The 25,524-nt window shown below is 41.4% G+C and overlaps 1 protein-coding gene and 1 long non-coding RNA gene across 5 annotated transcripts in view; both read left to right on the top strand.

Annotated features, from left to right (window-relative positions):
* Positions 1 to 25,524, top strand: part of LOC137424547 (COP9 signalosome complex subunit 1) — a 124,091-nt gene that overhangs the window by 93,011 nt on the left and 5,556 nt on the right. The gene's annotated exons all lie outside the window — the stretch shown is intronic.
* LOC144891695 (uncharacterized) lies at positions 1,079 to 25,236 on the top strand. The gene is made up of 3 exons (XR_013623031.1): positions 1,079 to 1,133; positions 24,187 to 24,244; positions 25,200 to 25,236. It is a non-coding gene; the product is annotated as an uncharacterized LOC144891695 (long non-coding RNA).

The raw sequence follows: 25,524 nt of genomic DNA, 5'->3' as shown, positions 1-25,524 counted from the left end.
ACTACATTATATGATAAAGAAAATTATGTTTTACACCAAAGGAACTTAAAGCAATATTTATCAGCAGGATTGATACTAAAGAAGATTCAGTTATACAGTTTAAACAAAGTCATTGGTTGAAGGAGTATATTGATTTTAACACGCAAAGGAGAACCGAAGTAAAAACTGATTTTGAGAAAGACTTTTATAACTTGATGAATAATTCTGTATTTGGAAAGACGATGGAAAATCTTAGAAATAGACAAAACATAAAACTTACTACATCTTGGAAACGAGCATCAAAATTAATTAATAAACCCAGTTTTCAAAGAGAGGTGGTGTTTTCAGATAACTTTGTTGCTATTTATTTGCTTAAAGAGAGTATTGAAATGGATAAACCTATTTATATAGGAACGGCGGTTCTTGATTTATCAAAGTCATTAATGTATGATTAGTTTTACAATAACTTGAAGAAGAAATACCAAGATAATGTTGCTCTACCTTATATGGATACGGATAGTTTTATTTTGGAAATTAAGACGGAAGATGTTTATTCAGATATGATTGATGATATTGACTCGTATAAAACCAAAAAAACCATTTTGGTTTTTATGATACGAGTAATTAAAGTAATAATAAGTTAAGAGTAATAAAATTTAGTTAAGTTAATTTAGTTAAGAGTAAAAATAAAATTAGTAATAAAATATAATTAAGAGTAATAAAAAGTAAGTAAGTATGATACGAGTAATTATAAGTCGGACGATAAGTTGTTTTCCTCAAAGAATAAAGAGGTTATTGGAAAGTTTAAGGATGAATTAGGGGGAAAGGTAATGAGTGAATATGTAGGATTGAGATCTAAGGCGTTTATAAATATATTGAGAATAATATTGAAAGATGTGATGTGAAGTTAAAAGGAATAAAGAAAAATGTTATTAAAGAAGAAATAGACTTTGAAAATTATTATAACTGGCGGTAACCCGTGAAAATCACGGGCATAAATAGTGTTTATGTTCATACAAACTAACTTGCCCTTCCTCTTCCTTTCCGCTTCCTTTCAAAATAATTGTCAGTTGGCACCAACATTCATTCTGGCGGATCTCCTGAATATCACTTTGTATTCAACTGCAGTATTGTCTCTTATAGTGTGGTTACTGGTAAGTATCCCCTTTACATTTCTAATCGCATTTATATTTGTATTAAAATGCGTAGCATGCCTCTCGAGTCGCTGCGAGTCGCTCGAGTCGCTGTAACTTCAGAAATAAGCGTTTTAATGATATAGATACCAAAAATAACTCAAGATCCAGATTTATATATGTATAATATTCTATGGAGTTCAAGGGAAGCAAGGGAAGAGGAGGAGGAGAAAGCAAGGAAAGTAAGGGTAATAAGGGAAATATGGGAAGAAGCAGCAAGGACAATAAGGGAAACAAGGGAAATAAGGGAAGCAACATTCAAGGTAGCAAGGGCAGCAACAATAAGGAAAATAGGTGAGGGGACGTGGAAAATAGGGGAAACAGGGAAGCAGCAGCAAGGGAAATAAGGGAAGCAGCAGCAAGGGAAATAATAAAAAGAAGGAAGGAGGTGATAGCAAGGGGGGAGACGATGTGGGAATCTATAGATGAATCCGCTTTATTAACTATACTAATGGATACGGATGAGGATGAAGATGGTAGGGGTGGAGGTGTAGCAAAGGAGGGGGTAGTAGGAGTAGCAGGGGTAACAAAGGAAGGGGAGTAAAGGAAGGGGTAACAGGGGTATCAAAGGAAGGGGTAACAGGAGTAACAGGGGTAACAAAGGAAGGGGTAGTAGGAGTAACAGGGGTAGCAAGGGATGAGGAGGACTGGGTAGCAGGAGCGACTACATGGAAATAAGGAACATATTATAGATGATAATGATGATGGAATTGATAAAGATAATTTGAAATTAAATTAAATAATTTCAAATTAAATAATAATAAAAAAATTCTGAAATATACGTGAGATTAATATTATGACAGGTAATGCCACCCCATCTTCCTATTGTTAAATTGGTTTGTATTCCTCGGCTTTCTATCTTTATCCAATTTTTGTCTTTCTTTATCATATAAACTATCGCTTTGCTATCGTATAATTTTCCATTATTGAAATCGTGTATTTGTTGTATGCTATCTATGCTTTCACATATATCATTATCCTCACTAAGGGGGTAATAGCCTTCTTTTTGAGATTGTTTTGAATTGTATAAGTCTTGTAGATTTATTGAAAAGGACCAGTTATACCCTAAATCAGGTATATCATACCCCCATCTTTCTATTCTCATAATAACTATGCATCTTTCTTTTAAAAATTCAATCTTAGATAGTTAGTTAAATTTAATAAGAAAAGGTGTATGGTTTGTATAACTGAGTGTTGTGGTTGTAAATTTTACTTGTTTAAGAAATGAGGCTGAAGAATATTTTGTTACATCACCTAATCTCACCAAGTCATTGTCATCTGTGGGGCTTGGATAATTGATTAATTTATAAGTATTTTTCATATTAATATTTTTTGTTATATTTTGTTTTTGTTGTTCGGCTTGTGCCTTTGTATAATCATTTGATAAATCAATACCCGACTCTTGGGGTGCTCCAAAGATAGAGCCATCTTTTCCAACATAAGTCATTTTAAATAAGATTTAAAATAATATCAGAAAAATTTTCATTATTGTTGAGATGAAATAATACGTATAAACATAATTGCCCACAACATTTGGAATTTACTTCTTGGACTTAAAATGTTTGATAAACACCATTCTGTAAGAATTTAATTACTTCAAGAGGCGGCGGAAGTCTATAACTATCGAAATAATATTTATCCCGACTATTATGAATACAAGTCCAATGAGACCCATTCCCACTATTATCATCTAAATTCAGAATAATATTCTTTGTATTTTTAGGTATCTTCGGTAATTCATCTCTCATACAAATAATTACGTTATCGAGTTTTAGTTTTTTACAATATTTATCGAGTTCTATATTTGATGTTGTATTCTTTCCAAAATATTTAAACCACTCCTCCATTTTATTTATGAGAAAGATATAATCCATTACCCCTTTTAGTTAGTTTTACACCTGCCTGTGTGATAGAAGAATGCATATCTCCAACTAACGATCTCGCTTTATCAGGTAGGCTTTCAAGTTTTTCAGCAAAATCTACAATTACACCGTTTCCACTAATTTGTTTCTCCACCTCCTGATTATGTCTTTCCAATTCTTTTTGAGTTTTTAGTTGAGCTTTCTTTTCGTTAGCAGATTTTACCGCTGCTGAAATACCACCCGTCAAAGCTCCCGCTGCACTTAAACCAGCAAATAGAGGAATTAGAAATGGAAGAAATCCTCCTCTTGTATCCTCTATTGAATATTTCTTCAACATTGGTTTTGTCATTTTAATTTGAAGGGAGTCAGTATCATTTAGTGTTTTCTGCTGTTTTCTTGTAAGCAAAACAGCAATTCTTACAGCTCCTTTTCTCTGAATTGTATTAACGGTAATCATACAAGGATTTTGATTTTGAATACCATACAATAGTTTATCAAGATTGATTTGATTAACATATACATCGGTTGTTACTTTACTCATTTTTATATATTATGAGAAATTTTTTCTAGTTATTACGAAAAGATTTTTTTCGAGTTATATGAGAAAAAAATCAGCAATACCATGTAAACATACACATTTTCAATCATTACATATGTGATATTAATCATAACGCCATTATCCGTATTAATCTGCAGTTCTGTTTCTTCCAAGAGCAAACAATACGTATCAACTTCTTCACTTTCCTCCCTTTCAATGTATAGAGAAGTATCGACTCTATTAGACTTTATAGTTTCCTTTTGAGCGCTCAGGTCAATCGCGTAGATTGTATATAGACTTTTAAATGCTACCATGTCCAAAATGGGATCCTTATTACCGTTGCTTTCACACACCTTTTGGTAAGACTTGTAGGCTTCAGCATAATCATTTTTTTCCCAATTAATTTCCAACCTATCTCGTGGGTAAAATGTTCCATCGAGATTCTAGAGAAACCCGAAGTTGTTTTACCTTAGCATTATCACTCAAAGCATTATTCTTATTAGTACCTTCATCTCCATCTGGTTTCTTAAAAATGAGCCACAGGTACCGAGGCTTTCCTTCAAGAACACCCAAATTCCACGTGTAAGTGGTTTGATTCAGTTTAACGTGTTGGCATCTTCTTTTAAGGTACGATACATTTAGTGGGGTCTTTGAGTTAAGTCTTCTATTCAACATCTCTTCCGTTTTAAGGTTAGGAGTATATTCGCTGATGTACCAACACAGATCATTAATAACAAATTTATTATCACGGAAAGCCTTCTCAGCCCCAAAAAGCAATCTATTTTCCTTATCATTCCTTTGTCGTTGATATCTAATTTTGAGTCCATAGAGAACTTTATCATAATCACAAAAGCCAAGTATACCTTTAAGGGGTACAGCTACGGTAAAACTATTCTCAGCTTGGGTATCATCGTTATACATTCCCTTCCTTTGCTTATAACCAGGGTCATCATCTTTTCCCGTTGACATATCAGGAATAAAACCTTCGGCAGACCCCTTACCCATTCTGTCATTAAACGAATATAGGCCTAACGTGAATTTCATCATTTCAGCTGTAGCAGAGACATAATCAACCGCTTCCACTTCATGCGTTCCAATATACAAACGAATACTATCAAACATTTTCCAGAAGAAATCATTTACGAGTGTAGCATTTGTGTTATTCGCCGCCTAGGTGAATTTAAATTTACACAACATGAAACTATCGGCTAGATTCAAGTAAGTTTGTTGATTATATTTATCTCAAAACTTTTTGTTCCATTCGTATTCCAATCTGTTCCCGTTATAGCATTTACCTTAAAATAATCTGCTTTTATAGTAGAATTTGAAATGATAATCGTATCATCCAAATCATAAATAGTATCAATTGCTTCCATACCTTTTTGATATAACAAAAAAATATATAATAAATAAATTTATTACATTTAAGAATAATATAAAATATTTAAAACTTTTGAAAACCCGACCCAAATAATTTAATTAATTTTTGTTTTTCTTGCGGAGTTGGTGAAGTTTTACCTTTTTTTAATTTCTTTGATTGCTTGTAATTTATGAGACTCCTTTTGAGCATCTTTTATACTCTTTACAGCACCCGCTACATTTACCATGGCAGAAGCGGTTGAACCAATTAGGTCTTTATGTTTAAGAATAGTTGAACCATTACCCATTAGAGTATCAATTATCCCATCTCCTTTATTTCTAAATTGATGTCCTATACCTATTTGTCTCTTCGGTTTATAGTATTGTTACGTGCTCCTCCCCAAACCCCCTGGTCACGGTGTACCTCCGAGCCCTGAGAGGAGTCACGGCAGAAAAATGTGTTATTCTGTATGTCAAAGATCAATGGTGAAGCCGCACCAATTGTTACCAACAAACAAATATTGTATTAGGATCACACAAGAATAACAGTACAACAATAATAGCGTAATCAAAAGTACAATCAATATATATCCTATGATGGTACCATCAGGTTCGTACAATATAACTCACTGTGCTCCAAGTGAGCGAAAAGAAGAAGATTCTCAATGTCTCTAATCCCGGCTTCAAGCCAAAGTTGATTCCGGCTTCAAGCCAAAGTCGATCCGCTCCAGCGATCGTCAGATCAATGTCCAATCGAGACCAGAATCCCGTTGGGTTGGCAGTTACAGTCCTGCTGCCAAAGCTGCGTAAAGGCGCCCTCCAGGCGACTGGGAAATCACAAGGCGCCCTCCAGGCGACTGGGAAATCTCACCCTCGGGTATGGACGTTTCACGGCTCACAGTCGGCGAACCGCAAATTAACCTTCAAAAGCCACATTGCACACACACACACCAGATTAATGTCTGAACGTGGTGAAAACGGCTGAAGCGAAGCAAAGACCTTGCGCGATGCGCAAAGCGCGCGAGTCAAAATGGCCGACGACCCGTTCTCGAGGCATAGCGGCCCGACGATGATTCTCCTCGGAATCCACCGCCAAAAACCTGACACGCAGGTTGATCCGTCACAGCGATAACAACTCTGTTGCAGGAATCCCTTTCCTGGGAAACCCAAAGTTCACTCGTGACTCTTGCTTGCCAACGTTCGCTCCAGACCGCAAAGCAACTATGCTTCTTCTCCGACTCACTCGCTCCGTCTTCTTTTTCTCCTCTTCCTCCTCCTCCTCGTCGTTCGGTTCCGGTTTCATTTAAAACATTAATTTTTTACCTTTTGAAAATAGTAATATCTATTTCCCTTAAATGACAACAATAATAGTACATGGAATCAAAAATGTTTACAGTGGATGAAAACCACAACAACTGAAGTGACGAATCCATAACACTTCCCCCCCTCAAGAAAGAAAGTTTGAACATAGTGAAAACTTTCTTTGCAGGCAAAACTCTTTTAACAAACAAAAGTAAAACTCACCCCCAAATCACCAATTCCCGTGAGCAACGATAATTAATATTTCCCAAAATAAAGCAACAAAACTTCCAAACAACCTACAGAAATTTCCAAAGTTAGTTCCCTCTGGACAAAGCATCAGCAACGACATTGTCCCTGCCCTTTAAGCCCCTGTCACACCTTGACGATTTAGCCAGCGTATGCCGACGTATCAAAATTGAGTGCTGGTGTGAGTCATAAGCTGGCATACGTCGACAAATTTTGTGCATGCACGAAATTTGTCGACGAGCTCGGCGTACTACGACGTATGCCAGCGTGCTCTTAACGTAGCCAAATTTTTCATACGTCTGCATACGCTGGCTAAAACGTCAAGGTGTGACAGCGGCTTTACATGCTCAATTTCCAAGTTGAACTCCTGCAAAGCCAAACTCCATCTCATCAACCTCTGGTTTTTATTTTTCATTTTTTGAATGAAGGTTAAGGGGTTGTGATCAGCGAAGACTTTTATAGGAAAGGTAGTAGTTCCCAGATACACCTCATAATGCTGAAGCGCTAGCAGGAGAGCAAGGGTCTCTTTTTCCACGGTGGCATAATTTGCCTGGTGTTTGTTAAACTTTTTGGAATAGTAGCACACCGGGTGATCCACTCCATCCTCATCTTCCTGTAATATAACTGCCCCAGCCCCCACATCACTTGCATCAATGGCCAACTTGAAAGGTGCTTGAAAATCCAGGGCTGCTAGGCCAGGAGAGCTCATTAATATTGCTTTGACGTGGGCAAAGGCAGCCTGACATTTGTCATCCCAAACAAACTTGGTCTCTTTCCTCAGCAAATTCGTTAAAGGGGCTACCACATCAGAAAAATTCCTGCAGAACCGCCGGTACCAACCAGCCATACCCAAGAATCTTATAAGCTCCTTCTTCCCTTTTTGAACTTGGAAGCGATCAATGGCTTCTATCTTGGCTGTCACCGGTTGCACCTGATCCTGACCTACTACATGGCCTAGGAACACCACCTGTGCCTTTACAAACTCACTCTTAGATAAGTTGATGGTCAACCCTGCCTCGGTCAGTTTCTTGAAAAATGCATGGATTTATTTAATATGATCTTCCATGGTCATGGTGTGGATGATGACATCATCCAGATAAGCCTCCACCCTCTCAAGGTCTGCAATAAGCTTATTAATCAGCCGTTGAAATATAGCAGGCCCGTTTTTCAATCCAAAGGGAAGAACCTTGTACTGATACAACCCATTTGGTGTGACTAAAGCCGAGATTTTCTTGGCTCTATCAGTAAGAGGAATCTGCCAATACCCTTTCAACAAGTCAAATTTAGTTACAAATTTAGCTGGGCCTATTCTATCAATACAGTCATCAATCTGGATGGGATATGGATGGGATATGGGATATCCTGGATGGGATATGAGTCGGTCTTGGTCACTGCATTAACCCGTTTTAAATCCGTACAATAGCGAAAACTGCCATCGGGTTTTGGAACCAACACACATGGTGAGCTCCATTCACTGCTACTTGGTTCGATGATGTCATTCTCCAACATATACTGAACCTCCTTCCGAAGATACTCCATCTTCACAGGGTTCATCCGATAGGGGTGTTGTTTCACAGGAGTGGCTTCCCCCACCTCAATATCATGATATACCAAGTCAGTACGACCAGGTACATCTGTGAACAAATGTGCAAATTCAAAAATTAGGCTGGACAGCTGCCCTTGTTGTTCCCTCGTCAAATGACCTAATTTCTCATCTAAATGACTCAACACTTCTGTGTTCGTCAATCTGGGACAAGCCTTGTCATCAAAGTTATCAAACTTCACACCGGCGTCAACCTCTGGATTCTCTTGCACCCCGACTACAGGTGAGACAGGAACCATTTCTTCCACAGGCTTCCTCTCATGATATTTCTTCAGTCGGTTGACATGACACAGCTGCCGCTTTTTCCGTCGGTCGGGAGTTGTCACCACGTAATCTGTTTCATTAACCCTCCTTTCGATTGCATAGGGACCAAAATATCTAGCCTGTAGTGGCTGACCTGGAACCGGAAGCAACACTAACACTCGGTCCTCAGGACTGAAATTTCTTATCTGAGATTTCTTGTCATGTCTCACTTTCATTTTATCCTGTGTCACTTTCAAGTTTCTTCTCGCAACTTCACAAGCCTTTGCCAATCTGTGCCTAACCGTTGACACATACTCCACCACTGTTGACTGTGACTCCTTCTGTAGCCACTGTTCTTTCACCAATTTCAACGGTCCTTGCTCCTTCTTACTTGCTCCACTCCCAACAGGTGTACCACTTGCTGAAAAAGCGTTGACATGAAATTGGAACCCTGATCAGACTGGATGACCTTAGGTAGGCCAACCAAAGTGAAAAATTTAATCAAGGCCTTCGCAATAACTGCTGCAGTAATTTTTCTAAGAGGCACTGCCTCTGGGAACCTTGTGGACGCGCACATGATGGTCAACAAATACTGATGTCCAGCCTTAGTTTTAGGTAAATGGCCTACACAGTCAATAATGACACGGCTGAATGGCTCTTCAAAAGCTGGAATGGGTTTTAAAGGTGCAGAATGGACTTTCTGATTAGGTTTTCCCACCAGCTGGCAAGAATGGCTAGATTTGCAGTACTCCGCCACATCACGTCGCTATCCTGGCCAGAAAAAATGTACCAATATTCTGTCACAGGTCTTGTTCACTCCAAGGTGCCCGGCCAAAGGTGTCTCATGCGCCAAACTCAATATCTCCTTCCGGTACGGCGGTGGCACCACAATTTGGTAATGAACTTTCCACTCATCGTTTGCTGGCACCTCTGGTGGTCTCCATTTTCTCATGAGTATTTCCCCTTTCATGAAGTAACCAACAGGTATCTTCATAGCCTCTTCCTCTGTAACGGCTTTACCAATTAAACTCTGGATGTCCGAATCTTCGTTTTTTTTGTTGTTTTTTTTTTGTTTTTTTTTGTGTATACAAGATCGAGGCTCGTGAAAGAGCGAACATTAATCACACAGAAAGACAAACCGACACATAAAACATATAACATCGGGAGCGGTAGACAAGATGGGGAGAGAGGAGGAAGGACACAAACACAACATTATTTTGAGAGCAGGGACCGAGAGACATGGAGACATCGAGAGATCTGTGAGAGGGGGAGGGCATTGGGGGGGGGCATGGGTAGGGGCGGGGGTGGGAGAGGTATAAAACATATGGACACTGCTAGGACTTCCAGGAAAGAAGTTGGAATTTCAAACAAGGTGGATCTGGGGTGAATTAGCGGGGGTAGAAAAGATCAAGGTTTTGGATGGGGGAAGATAAGAGATGGTGGTGAACAGCTGTTTTAAAGACCTGGAGGGACGAGTGGGATTGAAGGGAGTGAGGGAGTTTGTTCCAGAGGCGGGAGAAAAGAGGAATGAAAGAGTGAAGGTGAGCAGAGAGCCGAGATTTCGGCAGTTTAACCATCAGAGGGTTGCTGGCAGATCTTGTGCGACCTGTAGGAATATTTGGGGGACAGAGCACAGAGAGAGCTGGGGGTGCAAGGCCGGAGAGGAGTCGGTAGAAGACAGAAAGACCACCGACCTGCCTGCGGCGAGTGAGTGAAAGGCCCTCAGAGATAGCTTCATCGCAGGAGATTCCAATAATTCTGAAAGCTTTGGTTTCGACAGCGTGAAGCCGAGCTAGGTGTGAGGCAGGAGCACCGGCCCATAGGGGAGAACAGTATTCCATTGAGCTGCGGATGAAAGCCTTGTATGTGGTGAGGAGCTCAGGTGTGCCGAGGAAGGACTTCGCACGACGGAGGATGCCCAGTCGGCGACTGGCTTTGGAGGCCAGCTTGGAAATGTGGTTTTCCCAAGAAAGATCATGGCAGATAGTGAGACCCAAAAGCTTGAGCGACAGAACTTCTTGGAGAGGATTGTTGAGAAAGTAGATGGGAGGGTTGTCCAGTCGATCTTTTTGGAGAGACATAGTAAGAGTGTGAGATTTGTCAGGATTGAAAGACATGTTCCACTTGTTTGACCAGTCTGTGATTTTGTCCAAGTCTTCAGAGAGTGAGGAGGCTGCAGACTGCCGATCTGAGGGCAGAGGAATGGAGTGGCAGAGAGTGGAGTCATCAGCAAAGAGATAGAGAGGATTTTCCAGAGAGTCGGAGAGATCATTGATAAAGACCAGAAAAAGCACAGAACACTGCCTTGGGGAACTCCAGCCTGAACAGGAAGGGGAGTTGAGAGAAATCCATTCAGGGCCACACGTTGACTACGACCAGAGAGGAAGTCCGCAAGCCATGCATGGAGATTTCCATGGATACCATAGGAGGAGAGTTTGGTGAGCAGAGCTGGGTGCCAGACCGTATCGAAGGCACGTGATATGTCGAGGGAGACAGCTCTGATTTCCTGTTTGGCATTGAGGACCTCCATCCATTGTTGAGACAGCAGAAGCAGCATGTCCAGAGTAGAGTGACCTGGTCTGAAACCAAATTGATGATCAGAGATCAAGCCGTTGGAGAAGAGGAAAGATTTCATATCCGAAGCAATGATGGATTCCATGACTTTGCTGATAATTGGGAGCAGGCTGATTGGTCTGTAGTTGCAAGGATCTGTTTTTGCACCTTTTTTGTGTAAAGCGGTAATGTTTGCTGATTTCCAGGATGCTGGCAGATGACCTTGAGCAAAAGAGAGGGTGAAAAGGACAGAGAGAGGGTGAGATAGAGCAGCAGAGCAGGATTTTAGGACCCGTGGGTGTTGTTCAACGAGTCTCTTTCGGACCAGCACTGTGTGCTCAACCTCGTTCCCAGATATCTCCGACGGACACTCCATTTCCTCTTTGGTTCCAGATGCCACCTTTTCCTTAAGTTCCTTGATGTCACTCCCTTTCCTATTACCTCTTTCAGAATTTTCCTCCAATACCTCTAAGGAACCCAAATCCACATCGCCTTCCTTCCCCTTCTCTTCAGAGCGCTTCCTACCTATAGCACGAGTCACTGCACACGATGGAAAGATACCCGGGATCTCCTGCTCTAACTGTGCAGTGTTATTTTCCATACTGGGCTTTTCAACCAACATTGGATTACCAGAAACTCGACCACCGGCCAAATCATTCCCGATAATAAAAGATTCCCTCGACAGGAAGAGTGGCTTGTAAACCTACGGTGACCGGTCCTGAAACCAAATCAGACTTCAAATGGATGACATGAAGTGGAGCTTTAACATAGCCACCAACCCTCTGTAAAAGAACACTAACACCAGTTGCTGTCTTCTCTGACAATGGCAAAATGCCTTCAAGCATCAAAGATTGATGTGCTCCTGTGTCCCTCAATACCCTAACAGGTCTCTGGTTGGTCAAGTCTCCATCCAGTGACACAAACCCCTCTGAAATAAAAGGTTTGTAACCCTCTTGAACAAGGTCGTTCTGTGATGCCGTAACTTTGGCATGGGAACCTTCACAAGGCACTGTCCTCCAAGGCCGATTTCTCGCATTGGCCAATGCATTCGGAGTTGTACTAGTCTGACTCCGCTCCTGATTTTTCCTTTTCAGGGCATAACATTGGGACATCAAATGCCCAGGTTTCTTGCAAAAAGCGCAAGTAGGCCTGGAGGAAAAACTAGTGGTCTGCCTCGGGCCCCCCGGAAGATAAGTCTGTCTTGGAACTGTAGTCTTCTGATCCCTAAAAGTCGCGGTATCAGATTTGTCCTCATAGTAATCTCTAGGCCGCCTCCATGAATATTTGTTCTCCGCACCTGATTTACCATAACTCCCCTGGCTAACTCTAGGCGGGAAGTTAGGTTTGTGGAACGCCATCCTGTGTGTCAAGGCATAGTCATCTGCCACGGTTGCTGCCTCATACAACTCTGGTACTTTCTTTTCATCCAGATGTACTTTAATGTCCGCATGGACACACTGTTTGAATTCCTCCACCAAGATCAATTGTCGTAACAGGTTGAAGTCTTTCCCAATCCCCTTCGAGTCACACCACCGATCAAACATGGTTTCCTTCATTCTGGCAAACTCCACATGGGTCTCACTCTCCCTCTCCCTGGCATTCCTGAATTTTTGCTGGTAAGCTTCACGGACCAATTCATAGGCTTTGAGAATGGCTTTCTTCACTTTCTCATAATCTGCACATTGGTCAATCGGTAAAGCCGAATAGATATCTTGACCTTTACCCACCAAAACACTTTGCACTAACATAGTCCAGGACCCCACAGGCCATTTTAGCATTTGAGGCACTTTCTCAAAGTGTAAAAACAACTTGGCTACCTCCTTTTCATTGAAGGGTGGAACCAGCCTCACATGCCTACCAACATCCCAAGTGTTCTGACTAGTTGTCGAACTAGCCGGCATGGATACTACTTCTCTCCGTTCTCCCATTAATTCTAGCTCCTTGAGTTTAAGTTCCTTCTGATACTCCATGTCACGTTCCTTTAACTCCCTTTCAGCTCTCCTTTCCTCTGCTCTTCTCTCCTCGAGTTCTCGTTTCTGTTCTGCTCTTCTTTCCTCGAGTTCCCTTTCAGCTCTCCTTTCCTTTGCTCTTCTTTCCTCGGCTTTCCATTCCAACTCTTTTAACCTTTCCTGGCTCTGCAGTTGCATCTCCATTTTCCGGAGCTCCACATTTTCTTTTTCCTCAGGTAATCAATCCAAGGCTACCTCTTTCCATGTTCCTTGTCCCACCAGAGATTCTACCACCAATGTCTGCATCTCTGCTTTCTTCATATGAGCTCGGACCTCCAAGTTAAAATGTTTGGCCAATATCAAGAGTTCCGATCTTTTTAACGCTTCGAACTGTGCCTCATTAGGGGACGCCGCAAACCTTTCTGCATCAAACACCATGGTGACTATTAGTTAGCACCTGTTAACCTTCACACAAAAATTTTCCAATTTTTTTTTTTGACAAATTTGGGAATGTTAGAAAAATTCCAAATTTGGGAATTTTGGGAATGTTAGGGAATTCTATCCCGGACGAGGATGTTAGGGAATTCTATCCCGGACGAGATTTTTGTCAGGAAAGACGAATCCCCAATTTCAATTTGGGCCAATTTTGGACGAGCCTCCAATTTCTGTTCTATGATGATTCTATTTTAGGATGTCCAATATTTCAATTCCAATTTCTATTCTATCCCAGACGAGCCCCCAATTTCTGTTACGTGCTCCTCCCCAAACCCCCTGGTCACAGTGTACCTCCGAGCCCCGAGAGGAGTCACGGCAGAAAAATGTGTTATGCTGTGTGTCAAAGATCAATGGAGAAGCCACCCCAATTGTTACTCACAAACAAATATTGTATTAAGATCACACAAGAATAACAGTACAACAACAATAGTGTTCAAAAGTACAATCAATATGAATATGTCCTATGATGGTACCATCAGTTTTGTAATATATAACTCACTGTGCTCCAAGTGAGTGAAACAAGACCATTCCCCAATGTCTCTTATTCCCGGCTTCAAGACGAAGTTGTTTCGCTCCAGCGATCGCCAGAACTATGTCCAATCGAGACCAGAATCCCGTGCGGATGGCAAGTACAGTCACCCAGCCGAAGCTGTACAAAGGCGCCCTCAAGGCGACTGGGAAATCCAAAGGCGCCCTACAGGCGACTGGGAAATCTCACCCTCGGGTATGGACGTTTCACGGCTCACAGTCGGCGAACCGCAAATTAACCTTCAAAAGCCACGTTGCACACACACACACACCAGATTAATGTCTGAACGCGGTGAAAACGGCTGAAGCGAAGCAAAGACCTTGCGCGATGCGCAAAGAGCGCGAGTCAAGATGGCCGACGACTCGTTCTCGAGGCGTAACGGCCCGACGATGATTCTCCTCGGAATCCACCGCCAAAAACCTGACACGCAGGTTGATCCGTCACAGCGATAACAACTCTGTTGCAGGAATCCCTTTCCTGGGAAACCCAAAGTTCACTCGTGACTCTTGCTTGCCAACGTTCGCTCCAGACCGCAAAGCAACTATGCTTCTTCTCCGACTCACTCGCTCCGTCTTCTTTTTCTCCTCTTCCTCCTCCTCCTCGTCGTTCGGTTCCGGTTTCATTTAAAACATTAATTTTTTACCTTTTGAAAATAGTAATATCTATTTCCCTTAAACGACAACAATAATCCGGGTACCTCTGCTAGTAGTACATGGAATCAAAATGTTTACAGTGGATGAAAACCACAACAACGGAAGTGACGAATCCATAACAGTATCCTCTCCCAAGAAACATACCTTCACCCTTATAGTTCAGTGAAAGGTACATACCTTCCCCAATCCCATCTCCAGCCGTTTTAACAGCATCTTTCGTAATTATTTTATATTTTCTCAACTCGTGCTTTCTCACAACAACCATCGTGTTTTTATTATAAATAGAATAAAAACTTTTTAATATTTCAACTTTTTAACATTTTAGTTTTAATTTTTTTCAATTTTTCCGTTTTGATTTTTTGTTCTAATCGAGAATAGTTAGTATCCGGCCAAAATAATTTTTCAAAATAGAATTTATCCTCCATTGAAAATTTTGACTGAATTAAAAATTCCCCGCTCGACGTTAACATAACCTCTTTTTTCCCTCGATTAAATATAAGACCTATTTTTCCAAACGCCAAATCCTGGAAAGTTTTCTTTTTATATTGATCACTCGTGTTAAAACTACATTCCATAAAAAACGGTTGGATGTTCATTTTATTAATAGTTTTATATTCTTTATCTAATTAACTGGTTTTTATTTATTGAAAAACTTCACGTAGGTGAATTCTGATGGATATAATTTCATCATTGAAATAAATCATCCGATTATCTTGATCGGTTATCCTAAAATTTACTTTATAAATGTTTTTTCCTGAGACGGGTAAATAGACGAGATTCTTTGGTTCCATATTGAATTTATAACCTATTGGGGTTGAGTAAGCGCTGAATGAAAATATTGTATTTGTTTTTACCCCGTCGTTATAAGCGCCATCAATCAAATCACAGTTAATCAATACCGAATTTATACCTGTGGATATTTGAATGACTATTGCTGTAAAACATCTTATTACCTTCAATCTTTTTTGCAGAGAAACCTAATAGCTCTCGGAATGAATTATTAATCGTGAAATCAATTTTATAATTATTTTAAAGTCGAATAGTTGATTTTGATGTGTGTTTTTGAATATCTATAACAATATTTTTTGGTTCATCTCCCTGTTCTTTCATAAGACGATCAATTTCAGAAGATATTTGAGAAATCTCGTAAGTTCCGGGTGTAACTTCTATAGTTTTATATCCACTCCCTGGATTATAACTAAACTTGTTATTTTTTTCTGTGATATTAAACAAGGTATTTTCGGTTTCCATAGACAATAACGCCGCTCCATATTCTTTTGTGGGATCAAGTTGTAGCGGCTATTGGAATGATTCTGTAGAATTACTCTTTCTAAAATTAAAACGAAGGATTGTGTTTCTCATTTTATATATGTGATAAAATATCTTTGTATTGACATTTATTAATTATTTTCATAGTCATCAACTGATCTAAAATGGCTGATGCTTCATTGAAACCATTGTTGTTTCCCGCCTCCTTACTACCCAACAACAGTAATAGTCTATTAACTAATTGTGATGAGTCATTTGGAAGAAAACTAACACCCGAACCAAGCTTACTTAAAGCATTAATAATATCTTTTTCCTTCTCATTCTTCTTACTTTTACCAGCAACAGAAACTTTATAATCAAGTGAGTTTAGTCCATCAATATATACCTTATCTTCCTCATTTTCCATATCAAGCGGTTCATCAAAATATTTTGAATTAGTATACCCATCTTTTGTGAGAAGAAACATTAATCGAGGGGTTAATTTAACAGGTGGTAGGTCAGAACTTAAGAATGCCAATTTATCATTAAATATAAATACCTTTTCTTTAACAAGATAAAACTGTGCGGGTTCTTCTGTTGGAATGACACCCGCTTTGGTTTTTGTCTCCGTTGAATATTCATTGTTTTGAAGAGCTTTCACAACATAATCAGGAATTGAGGACCAGTTCACTGGTAATTCCCTGTTTGTCGTTAAAGGCGGCAAAAAGGGTTGGCGTCAGGAAGAGCATCCGGCCGTAAAACATTGCTTCAAAAAGGGGACCGAAAAACAACAACAATCACGGTTCCCGAAAAAGGCCAACCCCCGCTTGCGGGGAAAAATGGCCTCTAAAGGTGGTTTTTTTATTTTATTTTTTCACAACATAATCAGGCGGTTGATTTATCTCCTCAAGGTGTCGGAATGATTCTTGATCATCAGATTTTGATGCTCCTATATTTTCAAGTTCTTGTTTCGTCATTTGACTGAAATCACGCAACAAATGAATTTTTTGGGGGGTATATTCTATCGCAGGAACTTGAAATGAAACCGCTTTTTGTTCGGAAGATTTTAAAGGAGGTTAAAAAAATATTCTCTTGTTTTCTTTCAAATAATTATTCACCCGATAGTTTCTGTCTCCGTTTCTTCTTTATCTCTTCCTGTTGTTTAACAACTTTTGAAACTAATTGATTATATTCCTTAAATATTCTTGCTCGTTCTTCAGCGTTCATTTTATTTATACAAAAAAAATTGTATAAATAAAGATGATGATATAATTGGTTATTATATCATCTTCTTTAACAACAATATATTTATATTTTTCAACCGTATGTTTCATATACCCCTCAAATTCCTTTTTACTACATAATGTAGAACAATTATCTCTCCAAAAATTATTTATACCTATTGAATTTAGTTTGAATAAAATAAAAGTATTAGGATTATTTCTTATTGAGCGGCGAGGGAGTTGAAAGTATGATTAACTGAGATAAATACAATTACAAGAAGAATGTCGCCCCTTTGTATAGTAGCTGTCCATAACCATTTGGTTTCTCTCATTAACACAATCGTCAAAGATAACGAGGTTCTTTTTTGTTTCATCTAAATCTTGGGGTAAAGGAAAATCATCCGTATTATCACTGAGAATACAAGTTATAGCTGTAGGTGATGTGAGTTTTGATTTCTTTTTAACTTTTTGTGAAGTATCATAAAATAGTTGTGTTATAATCTTTAATCTTGTACTCATTTAGTTTGTGTTGAAGTTTAAATAAACCGATTATATCTTCTTTTTGAAGGTCCACATTAAAACCCTGTGATTGTAGTTGATACTCTGGCTGAAAACTTGACTTTGTGAAAATTATTAAATTTTCATAATCTAAAAAGTTTGGAGTAAGGAGCATCTTTAAAAGCAAACAGCTTTTCCCACATCCACTTGAACCAACTATTAGACATCTTAATGAATTTGGGAGATTCTCATGATTATTAAATTTTATCTTACTTTCCCAAACGGGTAAAAAATCATTCATTTTGTATAGGTTTTGAAAAGGTTTAGCGTTTAATCATTCAGTCTGTGTGTTATCTCTATTATAATTATGTATACATATTAGAATTTTCTCAACCAAACATTTAATTGCGTTAAATATATATTGAAATATTCTGTCTTGTTGTTCATTCATTTTATATACTCCAACAATTTTTTTTTACCGTTTTGAGAATATTCTTTTTTTATATATTTTTTTCAATTAAAATTTCAATTTTTTTTTCATTAATTGTCATAATTCTGAAATTATATATTTTTTTTGAAATTTTAGAAAATCGGAAATTTAAATAAATTAATTTTTAAATTAATTACTTATTTTTGGGGGGGGGGAGAGGGGGACTGCTCCAGGATCAGCATTTCTTATCTACTGCTGTGGACCGGAGAGAACACACCAAATGTCCGTAACACCTACCAGTACGTCCTAGACCTGCACAATCGCCTAGAAGACACCTGCGGCCTAGCACGGGAGAGTTTGCATGCAGCGCAAGGAATGCAAAAACACTTATACGACAAGAAAGCTAAGGACATGAAGCTCAAGGTCGGAGACAAAATCTTGGTGCTACTACCTACAGAGCACAACAAGCTGACACTCCAATGGCAAGGACCGTATGAAGTCCAGGAATTAGTCAACAGGATGGACTACAAAATCTGCGTCAAAGGCAAGACTAAGATTTACCATGCCAACCTCATGAAGTTGTACCATGAGAGGGCAGAGAATGCAGCTGGTGCTGTAGTACAGTTGGACATGGCCAGAGCGTGATTGTTGCGGATACGGGGGGTCGGCGCTCCCCTTACCAAGGGGGGGTTAATCCCTTTGTCTTTTACACTGGCCGATCCCCCCAGCCCTGGAAATTATACGCTCCTTTGCGGTCGAGATTGGCCAGGGTGATTGGACAAGATGGATTCCCAAATACCTGCGTGCCAATCTCTGCAAAGCAGGGAGATAATTTCCGCTCGAACCACGGAGAGATGGAAATTGCCGAGCGGTTTAGCAATCCGCGACTAGAGCCGTTAGCAATAAGACTAACCCGATTCTGAGCGGTTCTAGTCGTGCCACGTATACTCAATGGGGAAAAGACAAAGACAAGGACGATCGGATGAGAGGAAACGAAAAGGTAAGGAAAGAACAAATATCATTTATTAACTACATTAATGAAAGAGGAAACGAAAGAAGGGCATGTACAGGGAGTAGAGCAAAAGGACACAGGGCAAGCTTACACAGTCTTAAATATCACGCCCAGGACAATACAGACAGACTTACACGAAAGGGGAATAGCAGGAAGGAGGAGAAGGTCCAGGCAGATGGCAGGGGAGGAAAGTCCGGGCAGATGGTTCAGGCATTGAGGTCCAGCTCCAGGTTCACGCTCCACTCCGGCACGCTTCAGTTCGGTCCACGCTTCAGTTCGCGGCGAAACCCGGCAGGCAGCGCAGTTGGTATTGTCGCGGTAGCGGACCGACTCTCTCACTCAACTTCGTGTCTGGTCTCGTTCTTGACCCAACTCTCAACTCTCTCAACTCGACTCTCTCACCATCTCTCCCTCTCTCTCTCTCTCTCTCTCTCTCTGTTGAAGTAGTCCCACGCGGGCGCTTTTATCACGCGCTCGCGTATCAAGCCGCATGCTTTTTAGGTCCGCCTACTGGTGAACACGACTCGGCCCTGATTGGTCGCGAGGGTTCACCGGCTCCTCCCTTCGTGACACGTTGATGGGGCCACGCCTCACTCCGACAACTCCTCCCCCTTTTCCTCCAGCTTGATCACGTGGTTAATGGCATTTGAGCCAGGCAGCGAACGCTGCTGTCAAGCAAGGGAACACAATTTATAACTCCTCCCCCTTCTTCTCCGCTCTGACTGCGTGGTTAATGGCGTTTGGAGCCAGCGCTGCGGCTGGCAGAGACGCGCAATCCAATTTGGAGGGAGGCTATGCCGCAAAATGAAGGGGATTGAACAAGGGGCCTAGGACACTGACCATTGACCTGGACACTGACCTGGACACTGACCTGGACACTGACATGGACCTGGACCTGGAGCCGGACGGTGACCAATAAGTTATCTCGGAGGAAGAAGATTTGCTGGAACTGAAACCCATGGCTGGCAAGGAGAAGCACGAGGATGTTAACATCAGTGAGGACTTGCCACCAAAACAGAGGGAAGAAGTCCAGAAGTTACTCCAGGAGTTTGCGGATATTTTCACTGAAGTACCGGGTACGACCCACCCAGAGAAATACAAGATCGAGACAACCTTGAGTGATCCAGTGAGAGTCAAGTAGCATCAGATGCCATATGCCATGCAAGAAATAATCAAAGACGAAGTAGAAACATGATAGAAGTGGACATTATCGAACCTTCGAAATCCCCCTTTAACTCTCCTGTTGTAATTGCCAGGAAGAAAGACAGATCCAAACGCTTCTGCATTGACTTCCGGAAGTTGAACTTTGTGACTAGGTTTGACACTGAACCTATGGGGAATCCTGAAGCCATCATGGCGAAGCTGGAACACGATCGGTTATTCACGAAGATCGACCTGAGCAAGGGTTACTGGCAAATCTCCATGGAAAAAGCTTCAAAGGAGAAGACAGCAAGCATTTGTGACCTCAAATGGCTGCTACCAGTTCATGAAGATGCCTTTTGGACTGGTAAACTCAGCAGCAACCTTCACCAGGATGATGAGGAAAATGCTGCGCAACATATCTTACATTGACCATTATGTGGATGACATCCTGACTCGCACAGTCAGATGGGAAGACCATGTCAAGGCACTCCGGCGACTGTTCGAGCGCGTCAGGGAAGCCGGTTTGACGATCAGGCCTTCCAAGTGCCATGTTGGATTCCACATCCTGGAGTTTGTGGGACACAGAGTGGGGAATGGTCGAGTGCAGATGGAGGAAGAGAAACTTGCTCGCGTCAGAGATGCCCCAGTGCCAACTACTAAGAGACAAGTCAGGTCATTCCTCGGTTTGGTGGGATACTACAGGAAGTTCATGTCAAACTATGCAGAGGAAGTTGCGCCTCTCACTGACGTCACCAAAAAGGGCCAACCCAACCAGATTCCCTGGGAGGTACTGCAACAGAGGGCATTTCAAAGGATCAAGACCCTTCTGTGCAGAGCACCTATCCTGCGGATGCTGGACTTCAACAGGCCATTTGTAGTACAAGTGGATGCGTCGGACATCGGTGTAGGAGCAGTGTTGACGCAGGCATATGATGATGGACACGTTTCTGTCATGTACGCCAGCAAGAAGCTTTTACCCCGAAAAAGGAACTACTTATTATATTTTGTATCAAGGCTCGTGTGAGAGCTAGCATATAAAACACAATAAACATAAACGGACATCTATCTATAATTCCAGTAATCTCTGTGTGTTTGTTTGTTTGTACGTTTGTCTGTGACCGCTGTTTCTCGACAACCACGGGTCCGATATACTTTAAACTTGCCAGGTATATTGCTGGGGACCCGAGGATGTGCCTTTTCAAGGTTTCATATTAATCGGACAATTACTTACCGAGCTATGTCCAAAAAACGATTCAACCAATCAGAGAGCAGCGAGCTATCGCGTGTGCCGAACGTGGCGGACACACTCTGCCTCGGATGGCACATTTGAGAGCGTATTCATTTATTTCACGTTTGCAAACTATGTTGGCGCTATGTTGGCGTTAAACTATGTTTTAAAACTAATAAAAACCATTTCATGTAAATAGAGGGGGGGGGGGGGGATTGTCACTGTACTCGCAAGCCGTTCGCCGTTCGCTTTGGCGTTGCGAATGAACCAAAACATTTCATGGACCAAACCATTTCATGTAAAGCGTTCGCCGTTCGCTTTGGCGTTGCGAATGGACCAAAACATTTCATGAACCAAACCATTTCATGTAAATAGAGGGGGGGGTTGTCACCGTACTCGCACCCACGTACCCACGTACCCACGTACCCACGTACGGGCATTGCACCCACGTACGGGCATGCCCTAGTATAAAACAATAAAGGGAGGAGAGAGAGAGAAGAGAAGAGAAGAGAAGAGAGAGAGAGAGAGAGAGAGAGAGAGAGAGAGAGAGAGAGAGAGAGAGAGAGAGAGAGAGAGAGAGAGAGAGAGAGAGAGAGAGAGAGAGAGAGAGAAAGAGAAAGAGAAAGAGAAAGAGAAAGAGAAAGAGAAAGAGAAAGAGAAAGAAAAAGAAAAAGAAAAAGAAAAAGAAAAAGAAAAAGAAAAAGAAACAAACACACCAGTAGAGAATAGGGCCATCGGGAGATCTGGGGAAGGGGAGCGTTGGGAGGGGGAGAGAAGGGGATACAACAACACAACAACAGGCATTTTAAGGCCATTTTCCCTGCAAGAGCGGGGGTTAGCCTTGCGGTCCCCATGACAATGTTCTCCATTTTGCCCTATTTTCTGCATTTTCCCCATCTTTAGCCACGTCTTTCTCGGTCTTCCCCGTCCTCTACTTCCTTCTACACTCATTTCCATCACTCTTTTCAACCAGTCACTTTCATCCTTCCTCAACACATGACCAAACCATCTCAACCTGTTTCTCTTCACAGCATCCATCACAGGCTCTATTCCCATCATCTTTCGCAATTCATCATTTGTCTTCCTCTCTCTCAACGATACTCCACACATCCACCGAACCATTAGCATTTCCACCCTTTCCAGCCTTCGTTGCTGCTCTACGTTCATTACCCATGTCTCACTCCCATAAATCAAAACACTTCTCACACATGCAGCATACACCTTTCCCTTCAGCTTCAATGACACTCCCCTCCTCGTCAGCACGCCACCCAGTTCCCGAAATTTCTTCCATGCACATCTCACTCGAGCAACCGTTGCCGAGTCTGATCCACCTTCTCCATTCAGCATGTCTCCAAGGTTACAAAATGTTTTCACACCTTCCAGCTTCACGCCATCTCCAAGATCCAACTCAACATTTCCTCCATCTGCAGCTCCCTCTGTGCACACCTTACACTTGAATGTAGCTGCCACACTGGTTAATGACCCTCTCAAACCACTACATTTTTGATGAACCCACTCAGCGCACATTATACATTGAATGGAATTCACTCCAACACCCTTCCTGCACACAGGACACGGCCACTTCCCAGTTCTTTCCACCTCACCACATGCTTACTTGCCATCACCTTCGTTTTTCCGATATTCACCTTCAGACCTTTTGTCTCCACACATTCCTTCCACTTGTTCATCTTCTCCTTCAGTCCATCCATACTTTCTGCAATCAACACCAGATCATCTGCATACAACAACTCCCATGGTAAACCCTCCTTTACGTTCTGAGCCAGCACCTCCATCACAGCTACAAATAGTAGTGGACTTAGTACCGACCCCTGATGCACTCCCACCTTCACCTCAAACTCACCACTGTTCCCATCCTTCGTCCTTACAGCTGTGCGCGCTCTTTTGTACATTGCCATCACTACTCTGATCAACCATTCCTCCACTCCTAACTTCCTCAATGCCCATGTCACTACTTCATGTGGAACCCTATCGAATGCTTTCTCCAGATCAACAAACCCAAGAAACAACTTCTTCCTCTTCTCTGGGGAGAGAAGGGGATACACGGTATAAAACAAATTGACACTACTAGGAATTTCAGGACTGAAGTCAGAGATTGAAAGAGGTGGATTTGGGGGTATATTAACGGGGGTAGAAAAGATCAAGGTTTTGGATGGGGGTAGATAACAGATGGTGGGTGAACAGCTGTTTTAAAGACATGGAGGGAGGAGTGGGATTGAAGAGAGTGTAGGAGTTTGTTCCAGAGGTGGGAAAAAGAGGAATAAAAGAGTGAAGGTGAGCAGAGAGTCTTGATTTTGGCAGTTTCATAAGAAGAGGGAGAGACTTGGCGATAGAGCGTGAATGTCTTGATATCGTGTTTTCCATCAATAAGTTCCAGAACTACGTGTATGGGTGAGAGTTCATTATACACACTAACCATCAACCCCTGTCTTTCATTCAGAAGTGCAAGATTGACAGTGTGAGGATAATGCGGTGGGCATTGTTTCCCCAGAACTACCGGTTCCATATCCAAGCTATTAAGGGATCTGAGAACGTGGGGGCTGATTGTATGAGCAGACTATCAACTGTATATAGCATAGCTTCCTGTTTAAACGGAGTGCTTTAAAACAAGACCGGAAGTCTAACAGCAGTGTAGCCAGGCTTGTTTGATAATTTAGCTGAAGAGGATAGTATGACCTGGGTGGCGATACCAGTTAGCAAACAATGTAAGCATAAAATTATTTTGAAGTACTCTTAAGTCTCTAAGCTGTCTGTCACCATGGAAGTGAAGTGAAGAGATTGCATTGAGACTGGTTTATTCTATATGTTGGTCAGTTAGTCAACACTATCAAAGTGACCTCAGCACCATCCGACACACACCACTGTGTGTGTTACGGAATGAGGTGTTTTACAGCGGCCGGAGTGCAAATCCTGCCACCAACCTCCTTGAGAGAGGACCCAGTGAGTTGGTACTCATTTTTCCGACCTCGGAAGGATGACAGGCCGAGTCAACCACACCTTGTGTTAATTCAACAGCTGACCAGGATTCAAACTCAGGACCCTAGGATCCCAAGCCCCTGCCCTAACCGTTAAGCCAACACCAGGCTTAGGGTGGTTGAAGGCAGTCATAAGAAATGTTTCAATGTTTGAACACCCCTTAATCAAAGTTTTAATTATATATGATCCGGGGGGGTGGGGGGGGCATGCACCCCCTCTCTCCCAATATAATTATCAATATATCATTACCCTGTTATAATTTCCGTTCCCCCCAATCATCAAGTGTGATAATTTACCCCAACCAAGTATATGACGTAATATGTGAACGTTCCCTCAAGGGTATTGAAAGAAACATAACTGGCAAAGCCAAATGACATTACATTCTACCTTTCAGAAGCGTAATTGTCGTCTATAAAACTCACCCAATATGTAGAATAAATATGTGAGGGATATACATACACATACAGAGAGACAAATGCTGTAAACACAGGAACCAAACTTCTACGCCGTAAAAAAAATCGTTTGTTTAATCGCGAATTTGCTAGTTCTAAAAGCCTTTTTGCGAGTTTGAAGAAGAGGAAGAAGTGCTAATGTATGGTTTATTCACACAGCAGTTTGAACGGAAACATTTATTATTCTACGACAGGAGAAACCCTTTAGAAGGACACAGAACAGCATACAAAATTATACAACAGCATACAAAATTGGTTAATGAGCAAGAAATTTTAAAGTGTCCATGTAACCATGTATCGATCACCGGAAGCGGAAGCATGATTTGTTGACTACGTGGTGTTATTGTTTCGTTTAGAAAATAGTTTAATTTATATTGTTGGATCGCACCGCAGGCTAAGGGAACCTTTGTTTCATGTCTTCAAAATACAAGGAAGCGCAGGGTGTCGCAATAATGTTTTGGTCGCAGGTCGCCATGATTGACCATACGATCGGTCGCTGATCGCCACCACTATTCGCACGATTACCTACGATTGATCTTGCGATCGATCTTCTCCAATCATTGGTGATCGCACAACCACGCATACCACCAATCGTACGATGACCTACCAAAGCCTTACTCACGAGATATCAAGATGGTTCCGTGGCACTTGCTGATTGGGTAAGGAGAAGCGCGCGAGAACGAAAGGATGAAGGAGAGCCAAGTGAGGGCATTGCTGCTCGAGTGCTTTTGCAAAGCGATAATAATAGTTTCAAGTCACGTTTGATGTACAAATTTTGCCAGTATAGCATAC

Source organism: Myxine glutinosa, chromosome 4 (genome assembly GCF_964187855.1).
Source record: "Myxine glutinosa chromosome 4, kmMyxGlut1.1, whole genome shotgun sequence".
Classification (NCBI taxonomy): Eukaryota; Metazoa; Chordata; class Myxini; order Myxiniformes; family Myxinidae; genus Myxine; species Myxine glutinosa.
The sequence above is the reverse complement of the archived record's forward strand: the minus strand, read 5'-3'. Positions and strand labels throughout refer to the sequence as shown.